At 37.3% G+C, this 10,554-nt stretch overlaps 1 pseudogene; it reads left to right on the forward strand.

Annotated features, from left to right (window-relative positions):
* The first annotated feature begins 7,801 nt into the window (after positions 1-7,801).
* LOC140240568 (uncharacterized) lies at positions 7,802-8,729 on the forward strand (annotated as a pseudogene).
* Positions 8,730-10,554: the final 1,825 nt, after the last annotated feature.

Here is a 10,554-nt window from a genome sequence, read left to right on the forward strand (position 1 = left end):
CTCAGAGCCTGCACAGATTCATAGACACTAAATCTGGCTTGAAGAGCTACTGCCTTGAGAGCCTTGCAGTCATCTCTCACCCTGCCATCCCTACACAGGACTTCCTCTCCAGCTGCTGCACCCAAATGAGCAACAAGGACATGAGCCTTCTCTCGGCTTTGTAACTTGTAGTAACTGCAATACTCTTCGAACTCATCAAGCCACTCACAAAGTGTCAGTTCCCCTGCCTACTGTCCAACTCCCCAAAACTTTGAAAGCTTGACAGGAGGCATCCCTCTCTGGGAAGATTAATTCTTGAATGCACTGGTGACAGCACTCACTATGTCTTTAAAACCAGTGCCTGACCCACCTGGGGCTCCCTTTCCCTCACTTCCCAGGATCATGCTGGTTTACAATATGAGTAAAAATCAGCAAATCCAGAACCTGTTGGTTCATTGTTGGAAAGAAACTCTACAACATTTGTATGATGAACATCAATACAAGAAAACTTAGTCTTAAGCCTGGTACTTGCTTAAAACCTTTCCACGCCTTTGTAGAGGTCTCCTTTTGGAGCACATCTCGTGTGATGATACTTGGCCTCAGCTTGTCACTGCCTTGCCTTGCTCGCTCAGATGCTGCAATGTTCCCTCTATGTAGAATTTATTTTGTCAAATGTGGCATGAAAAGAAGCAGGAATACTTTTTCTACCAATATTGGTCATTAAAGTTCATATACTTAACTTCAATGTGAAAATGCTATGCGCATACATGTAGGCAAGATGTGCAGGTGGCAAGAGTTTTCAATTTAGAGCCAAAGCACTGTACTTTGGCTAGACTTTCTCAATGTGCGCTTAGAAACAGCCGTATTAAGCGCCTTATAAATGTATTGTATTATTATTATTATTATTATTATTATTATTATTATTATTATTATTATTAATTTTGATCCTGTTGGACAGGCAATTTTTTCAGGTTTCAAAAAATGCCAGGAGTTGACTTTCAAACACTATAAGCTTGTCTTTGTCACCAACACATTTGCTGGTTTCAATCTGAAAAAAAGAGAGAACAGTATACCTCTGGGAAATTCCAGTGTTGCAGGCATTACAAAATAAAGTTTTTCTACTTCAGTGTTTACTTATGTATGAGATGGCAGATATTTCATTTGTGTCATATATACAAGTATGTACCAAAAATAGACTTGTAAACAGAAACCATTATGACAAGCTTCTCAGAACTGTAAACTTTCTCTTATAAACATAATCATACCACTGAATTATACAGAAGAGGAAAATGGGACTACCAAAATCATATTGTTAAAAGTAGTTCCATATTGTATAACAGGACATCAAGTTTCTTCTTTATCCATGGAAAATATATAATGGAAAGATGGGGGCATGAATCTCACAAATGCAGCAAAAGTTTGCTCAATGGGAATGTACGGTGTGACCGTACAGATGATGGTTATATTGCTCAGGTCACATGAAAGAGACATTCATAAATTAGAATGCAGTGCATTCCCATTGTAGTGAACACAGTTATATAAGAAATTCCTGTTACAACGATGTGGAAATTCAGGCTGCAACATCTGCTCTATGTTTTTTATTGTTTATTTGTTTGGTTATAACGAACTTTCAATATAACAAAAGAAAACTGCAGGTCCCGAGGACTTCGTTATCACAGAAGTCCACTGTACATTACATAATTCCATCATTGAAAGGCATTGCTAACTGGGAAAGTAAGTTTTGTCACTGAATCTAAGTCCTTGAACACACTTTTCTTTTCTTTTGTGCTGTATTGCTTTCTTAGAGTAATTCATTGCCAGTGTTTCATAGGATATAGGTGAAAATTATCTTTCACTAATGTCATATGTTGTTTATACAGCTGTAATTGTATCAGTCGCAGAGTTTTCAAAAGCCTCTGAATTGCTGAATTTAAGATTGATTATTGGCAACACATTTGAAGAGATTAGAGTATCTGTATCTCTTTCTCAAATTGGCAAATTTTTGTCAATTTCTCTTTTATTTTGTGCAGACTTGCATAAGTTCCATTCCATCTTTCTCCATTGGAAGCTGTGCAGGTAAAGGGATGGTAGGGTTATAGTATAAGCCAGTTCGGAGTTCCACTTTGCGCATGAGCAGAAACAAGGTCATTCGGACCAACATGCATGTTGGTTTTTAAATTCACTGGGATAAGCATCTGTGATGTAATGATTATTCATGTAATCCTTATAAATGCCGCTTGCCAGCACATCCACCTGACAGCAAAAGTGGTATTTGGCAATATCAATAAAAAGAGATTTGTCAATACATCCAATGCCAAATAATCAAATGGATGCTTTTACAGGTCTTAAATGATGGATCATTCTGGTCATCTGGTCGCTACGCAAGTTCATTCTTTGTTTGAACAGGATTGATGAATCCCATTAATTGTTACGTAAAACTTATGCATTATGTCGCTCTGAAAACGAGTGAAGTGCCCCTAACCAACTGAGAAAAAAGAAAGGTCATTCGTACCAATGTGCCCATAAGCTAACTCCGAACTGGCTTATTGGTTGAGGTGAGGATTCAGCCTTTAACTTTTTCCAAGATACTTAGAAACCGCTCTATGAGATGTTAAAGAGCATGCAATTTCTAAGAGGAATTCAAAGTTTATTTGATGAAAATCGGTTTTGAAACGGCCGAGATATCCAAAAACAAAGTATAACATAGTGGTTCTAGTAAAAGGTGGGTCCCACCTTTTATTAGGATTGCTTTGTTTTGGATATCTCAGCCATCTCAAAACCAATTTTCATCAAACAAACTTTGAATTCATCTCAGAATTATCTTATTTCATAAGAGGTTTCTCATCTTTTTAAAAAAAAAAAAAAAAAAAAAATCATAAAAAAAATGTTGGAAACCTCTAGCCCCATCTCAACTGAAACTGTACCATCCCTTTAAATTAAGAGTTGCCAATTTAGTGATAACAAGATGATAACTTTTGTGTCAAAATTCTGCATGGGCTTTATGGGTCAAGAGCTGTTCAGATGAACACGTGCTTGGTTTTGGAAAATATACCCAGAATGCGAGACCACTACATCCATCATACCCTATTGGGAAGTGATCCACCTCTCGGGACTAATGTGAATAAAGTGGTAGTTATCTCAAGTTACCTAGCTATGTGTTTCTTTTTGTTTTGTTTTTGTTTTGTTTTGATTACTTTGTCACTACATACATTTATTATACAGCTGCATATCCAGGGTTTATAGAAAGTTTGTATTCATGTTCATATAACTTGTAACACTTCACACGATGAACATAAAGCAGTCAGAGAGGCAAATAAGAATTACAGTATCAAGAATACCTTTATTAGTAGTTAATGATTCAACTTTCATTTGATAAATTCTCACAAAAATGGCTGCAGTCACCAATTTTAGAGTGATAAAATTCAAGTAGCATTTGAAATGCATTATAACAAGATACTCAGAACTGTAAAATTTTTCTCATATTAACACAGGAGTAAAAAAAGGAGAACATTCCACTCACTTCCATACAGGAGTGAAAGGTTAATACACTTATCCCCATTCACACTTTCTCTCCTACGACTAATCATAACTAATCATAACATAATCAGCAGTTAGTATGCTCTACTGCGTGCTACAGTAGCAAATACAATTTATCCCTTTTCACACAATCAAGAACACTGGAGAGTGAGTGTTGGGTCTCTGCTTCTTGTGTGTGATAAGTGTGCAAGGTGTGTAATTTGTTTGTGTGTGTAATGTGTACAAGATGTATGCCTGTGTGTTACTAGTAATCCTTGTAAGGTTTTTTTTCTTTTTTTTTCTTTTTTTTTTTTGGTAGTTCATCATTTTTCCCCCATTATTCCTTCAACTGCATTGAAATGAACAATGGACATATGGGAAATGCTAACTGCTTTACATATGAATTGTCTTGTACTGTACAACCCAAATCTCACATGCTCTAAAATTAGCTTGCCATATAAAGCAAGTTATGCGATACAGCTGAATGTTAGAAAATAAACAAACAAACCTATACAGGGAAAATCTTGCAAATATGAAATCTTGATGTATCTGTATAGTATAAAGATATTCTCCTGTGTACTACAAAGATACAACTCTTAGATTAAAGTATCAAGATGACTACAGAAAGACTCAATAACAAGAAACTTTGGTATAATGATTTCAATCATAAATACAACCAAAGATCTACTGAGAAGGAATCAATATCACACACTATGTAGTGGATATATTGCTTGTTTATTGTGAGAGAGACACCAAAATTAAGCACATACTGTGCACAAGTACCAAACATATATTGTAGGCTAGAAACAATGGGAAATGCATGCATTTCAAATATCAAGACACAAAGTGACATAAAAATTAACAAGTTTCGGTGTGACCTAGGTACAGTTGTATTGACATCCTGATCGGGACACATAATCAAGTCACTTCAACCAAAAACTCTCATGGGTTAGTAATCATTACAATTCATCATTACTGCCACAAGCTTTTAATGAAGAAAAAGAATTCTACAAATTTCTCCCACACTTCAGTTAGACTGTGATGCTTTTGGAACAGTCGCAAACAGCTAACCATGCCACACATGTTGTTGAGCACAGGACACACACAAACACATTTGACACGATCCCTCATATACTTCAAGGGTATCTGCACGCAACACATTGATTTTAATTGCATTAAACAATGCAATTTTTCAACTTAAGCAATGTCAACTTATGCAAGGTTTACTGCATTTTGCATAGGATTTAGGACAGATCTTTTTCAATTCAGCAGAACATGGATAGTACAGAGGTAGCTGTGAAAAAGTACAAGCAAAGAAAGACAGCAAATAAATCCATGTGAGAAAATAAACAGAAAGTACTTCCAAGCAGTTTGTGCATACATTGCTGCAAATATAAACTTAAAAACCTTACCTTACATCCTTACACTAATCAAATAATGCTTGTATATCATAAACATAGTGGCCTGAATTCTCAAAGGTGGAATAACTTTATTACACCGCTTATTACGCCTCTCATGCCAATCAGGCCCTTGTGACGTAAAGTGACGCGATTTATTCCCCGGAATCTATTCTCAAAGGTGGAATAACTAATTCCCAGGAATAACGATTCCGCGTTATAGTTATTCCAGCTTTGAGAATTTGGGCCGGTGTGAATTAGTAATTTTCACAGAATTATGCAAATGCACTACAATATCTGGAATGTTATCTAGTATTAAGTATTGCAGAGAACATGGAAAAAAAGAAACAACTACATAATATATATAAACTGATAAGGATTAAGATAGCAGGAATAGACAAGAGTCCACCTAAACCAAAGTTTGGGCCTTATCTGTTTCCATATCCCTGCCAAATGAAGTTTGAAGGGGGTATATACAGAAATCAGCATGTGTTAGTCAGCCGGGCGCTCTGATGCATATGTTGCAGATATAATGAATTCTTCCACTGTTAACAAAATTAACAAGTGATTAACAAACAAAAAAAGTAATAATAATAAATAAAATACATATTGAGCTCGATGCAAAGTTGAGCAAAACATGTTTTTTCGACCATAGCTTGGTGTGTTGCAGGTAACAACACATTATGGCTATGCTATGGGATGAAACTATTTCTTCAGTTTTTCAGAAATTTGCAAGAAATTTGACACACATGGTGCCAGTGATGCCAAGTGTGCAGGACAAATTTTTGGGAGTAGCAGAAGTGCATTGCCATAGTAACAGTGTGCTATGCTCTCTATATCAGGAAAAGGCCTTGTACAATGTAGATGGAACTTCTCCTGTTTATAAGGCATAAAAATCAAATTTGGTAAACTTATTGACTTGATGCAAATTTTAGCAGGGCAAATTTGAGAGATGAGCAGAAAATGTGTTTTCCTGTTGGCATTGCATTGTGGCCTAAAAATCAGGAAAAGCCTGCAGATTGAAATTCTCTAGTTTATGAACAGTTCCGAAGAAATTTGGCACACCTGGTAATTGTGATGGAAAGTTGTGCAAGACATAAGAAGCATTTTCCAGACAGGGATGCCAGAGTTCCAGCTATAGCCGGAATTCCGGCTTTTACATTTTTTTGACCATAAGTTCCGGCTTTCCTTTTTTTCTGTCATTTCGGCGGTAGGACACTATTCAAAACCGAAAAAAATAAAACAAAACCAAAAAAAAAACAACAACGAAATGTTACGAAAATAGACTCACCACGGTTAGACATTAATGTATACACCTCGTCATATTTTACATTGTACATTCAATGCGTATTATTATCAATTAGAGTAAAACGACTGGGTATTAAGTCTATTTCGTTAGCCTGCACACGTCTGCAAGCGTGTATTAACAGTTTACCCGCGGTGCCGAATTCGAATATGCAGTGATTGCATATGCACAGCTGTGATTGTGTGGTGATGTGATTCATGTTCGGTCGATCTTTTGTTGTGGATTAAACTTTCAAAGTACTGGATTTACTGCTGTCTGCCTGGTTATGGATGTGGAAAGAGGATCAGATATCAAGAAAATAGACGGTGGAATAAAAAAATAAGTTCCAATGGAAATGGATAGAGAGCAAAGATAACAGTGGAACATTTTTGTCGGATTATTTCCGAAAAATTGATGTGGCCGGGAAAGTGCGGTGTACTGTGTGCAACCAAACAATCAAGTATGGAAGCAGTGGAATGGAAGCCTCGATGAAACACGGGAATTCAGATGCCCATAAGAATGCGTCCAAAATTCTTACAGAAAACCAAACTCTGCCTGCAGTTTTCCAACATGTGGATGCAGTTCAATCTGGTGAAGCGGGTAAGCCAGTTTTGCTCCCAGGGAATCAAATGGGCCCGAAAAAGTGTAGCCTTCCCTACGGTGCGCCTCCTAACATTCATGAGTCATCAAACTGTTCTGGCAAAAGAGATGCACCTCTTCCCAATGTGAATTATGAAGACCGAAAATCCAATGCTGAAGCTATGGTTGTGTCCTTTATTGCTGAGAACAATTTGCCATTCACTATGACTTCAAAGGTCTTAGACCTTGCCAAAGAGTTATCCAGAGATCACAAAGTTTTGGCTGATCTTTCTTTGGACCGAACATCATGCACTTACAAGCTGAAGGAAGGATTAGCTACTGTTTGTCATAAGCGTTTGGTAGCAGAAATGAAGAAGAACCCTTTCTCAATAAACATAGATGAATGTATGGCCAAAAATAACAAAAGGGTTTTTAGTGTTCTCGTGTCGTATTTCTCAGAAGATTTGGGAATGTCTATTGTTCATCATTATGTGTCATTAAAACTGACCACTGTCAATGCAAACACTGTTTTCCATGCAGTAAAGAAAGCACTAGAGGAAGATGAGATACCTTTCATGAATGTTATATCATCCCTTAGCGATTCTGCTGCTTACATGAGGGGAAGCAAGACTGGTTTTGAAAACAGACTTCAGGATGTTGCTACAAACATGCTAGACATTGATGGTGACCTATGTCATCACATTCACAATGTTGTAAAAAAAAATATTGTCAACACTTTGACCATCAAGTAGAAAGACTATGTGATGATTTGTACAATGACTTTCATTACAGTCCTGATTTGCAGGAATACTTGGCCACAATCAGCACTGCCCTTGGTACTGCATGTAAGGTTCCACTTGAGAGAGTTGCACATCATTGGCTGTCTTCATTTGACGTCACCATAAGAAATGTGGAAATGGTAAAGGCCCTCGCTGTTTTCTATTATGCGTGGGTCGACAGTAACAAGCAAAGTGAATTCGAAGGCTTAGTAAAAGCAATAATCAATGAAGCCAAAGCCAACAAGAAGAATGTGTATGACGTTATCATGACATTGAAGATGAAACTGCTGACACCCCAGGGATTAAAACGCAAGAAAAGAATTGTTCAAAAACTCTTTGTGGAAAGGAATCTCACTCTGGCATTGATGCATCACTACACCAGCATACTGCCCATGTTCAAAAGTTTTGTTCTCACTTTTGAACAGAAGGAACCTATGATCCACAAAGCACATGACAGCATTACTGACTTGTTCAGACAATTTCTTGCATGCTTTATTAAGCATGAAGGTGTGACTGAATTAACAGCCAGGCAGCTTGCAGAATTGGACATTAGTGATAACTTGTTGAGGTGCTGCTCACAGGTCTACGTAGGAAAGGCCTGTGGGAAGGAACTGCTCAAAGGAGTGCGGAAGCTGCTCGTTCATTTCTCTCTAAAGTGAGAAGTGCTTATCAGTCTGCTGCGCAATATCTTCAAGTGAAGCTGCCCCTGAAAAATAAACTACTTTCACTCTTGTCGGCCATAGTTCCTAAGGCACAAGGGTATGCTGCAATCTGTGAATGCTTGAAAAAACTTCCTGAGGAAATGAAAGTGAATTTCTCACCATCTGAAAAGGACCAGTATGACTTGCAAGCATCTGCTCTGCAGCTAGATAAATCTTTGCCTTCAGCAGAGGAGAGAGTTGATAAATGGTGGGCAGTAGTGCTTAAGAAATATCCATCTCTAAGGCCTGACATGTCAAGAGCACCGAGTATATTCACAGGACCAAGGATTGAGCAGTCTTTTAGCATGATGAATAATGTAATAAACAAAACTACAAACAGACTCAACAAGATACCTTCAATGCTATCCAAACAGTCAAATTTGACCTTTTGTCCACAAGCCAAACATCTATCCAAAGGTACCACGGGAAGGACAAATTGACTTCTCCTGTTGATCAGTCAGTAGCTTTTCATCTACGTACTGCATACAGTTGACATAAATGTACTGTGAAAAGAAAGCAATCTGAGCAATCAAGTGCAAGCTCAGGAGCTCCAGCCACAAAGAAAAGGAATAGAGATCAAACTCCAAAGCCAACTGTTCACGAACTTCAAAAAAAAAAAAAGCCAAGGAGCATATCTATAAGCAGAGGAAAGTCATGAAACAGTCAAGTCTTCTCAAGCAGAGAAAGAAATAAGGTAACTCAAGGTACAAAAAAAAAAACCCTTCCAATTTAGTCTCATCACGTTGGGTCTTTACATGTAATTTGCATTGTTAGAATTGTTATCAAATATTATCAAAATGTTATCATTTTATCAAAATGTTATGTTAGAATTGTTATCTAATGTTATCAACTCTAGTATGTCTTCTTTGCACCTTTTGACAGCATTAGACTTGAAATCAAATGTACATCTTAATTCCCTTTTCATTATCTGGATCACACATTAATTTATCTCTAATTTATCTGGAAAGTGGCTCAATTACCCAAAATATTACCCATAAACTAGGAATAAATTTTAGGGAAAAAGGTCCCTCAAATATGCTCAGATTGCAGGAGAGAGCACCTAGAACCCCAAAGCTTCCAGGGCCCTTAAGCGGGCCCTGGACCCCGGCCGATGGGACTTCGCGCTCATGATGTGCGCTTTGCGCACATTTTGGCTCACCAAATTTTTTTCAGGCCCTAGAGCTATTTGCCACTGGCATCCCTGTCCAGAGTAGCGGACAGTGTGTTGCAATGGTGACAGCACAATATCGTCCAAAAAAAAAAAAAAAAAAGGCAGACACAATTTATCCAGTTTGGAAGTACTTTGAAAGAAATTTGTTAACAAATGTGATGTCTGTGAGGCAACATTTATACTCTCTATTCACATTACTATTTCTGATTATTCTGGCCAGTGTACCTGACCTGTACAGAAGTATTCAGAGGGTATTCACTCTCTTTCAGTATTTTTCTTATCTGCTGAAGTTGGCAGCCCTGTGCATACGAATAGAGGAAAAGTACAAACAAACAATTCCTGTTAGTGTTAAACATATCAATTCCAGCCTTTTAACACAACGGCTTTGAGCCAAACCTGACAACGACTCTCACCTTTGCCTGGGCAAAAATCACAGCTGTACAAAGAAAACTTTAGGGTCAACCATTAAAAACGATATTCACTTTCTACATTCTGAGCTATGCTATTGGACTTAAAACACAGTCTGTAATGTTAATAATTACAAGACAAGTCCTTGCTTTCCCCCCCCCCCCCGAAAAAAAAAAAAAAATGAACAAAAAGAGATTGTCATCAGGTACACTTATATGCAAAGGAACAAGAACCAGTGTAGCATGAGGGAAGTGTTAAAGAAAACACAGTGCTACAGACAAGAATCCTAACAAACGTATACACCACCATCCCACACAAGAAAGTAATCAGCACAATTCTGTACGACAAAGAAATAACAAAATATTATACATTCTTTGACGACCCAACAACAGCTTCAAATCATCTTCACCTTCAAAACTTTAGGCTCTTTGAAAGATGGGAACCTACATAGCACATAAATTCTAAGTCTGGAATGCATCATTCTAGCCATGAATAATGATAACTCTACACTAATTCAACATTCTCTTGCACTTTGAACAACTTTCTTTTGCACTCTGAGAACCACACTATTTATTGTTACAGCACAAATACTACACTATTTTGAAAATTAACTTTCTCTTTCTTCTAATGTCCTGCTTGGTTGAAACTCTTCACAAATTATACCATTTTCAGTAAACGCTGCATCTTTATGTCTTCACCAATTACAGTACACTTGTACAAAATCTGATAACATATTTCC

The sequence above is a fragment of the Diadema setosum genome, chromosome 17 (genome assembly GCF_964275005.1).
Source record: "Diadema setosum chromosome 17, eeDiaSeto1, whole genome shotgun sequence".
In the NCBI taxonomy this organism is placed as follows: Eukaryota; Metazoa; Echinodermata; class Echinoidea; order Diadematoida; family Diadematidae; genus Diadema; species Diadema setosum.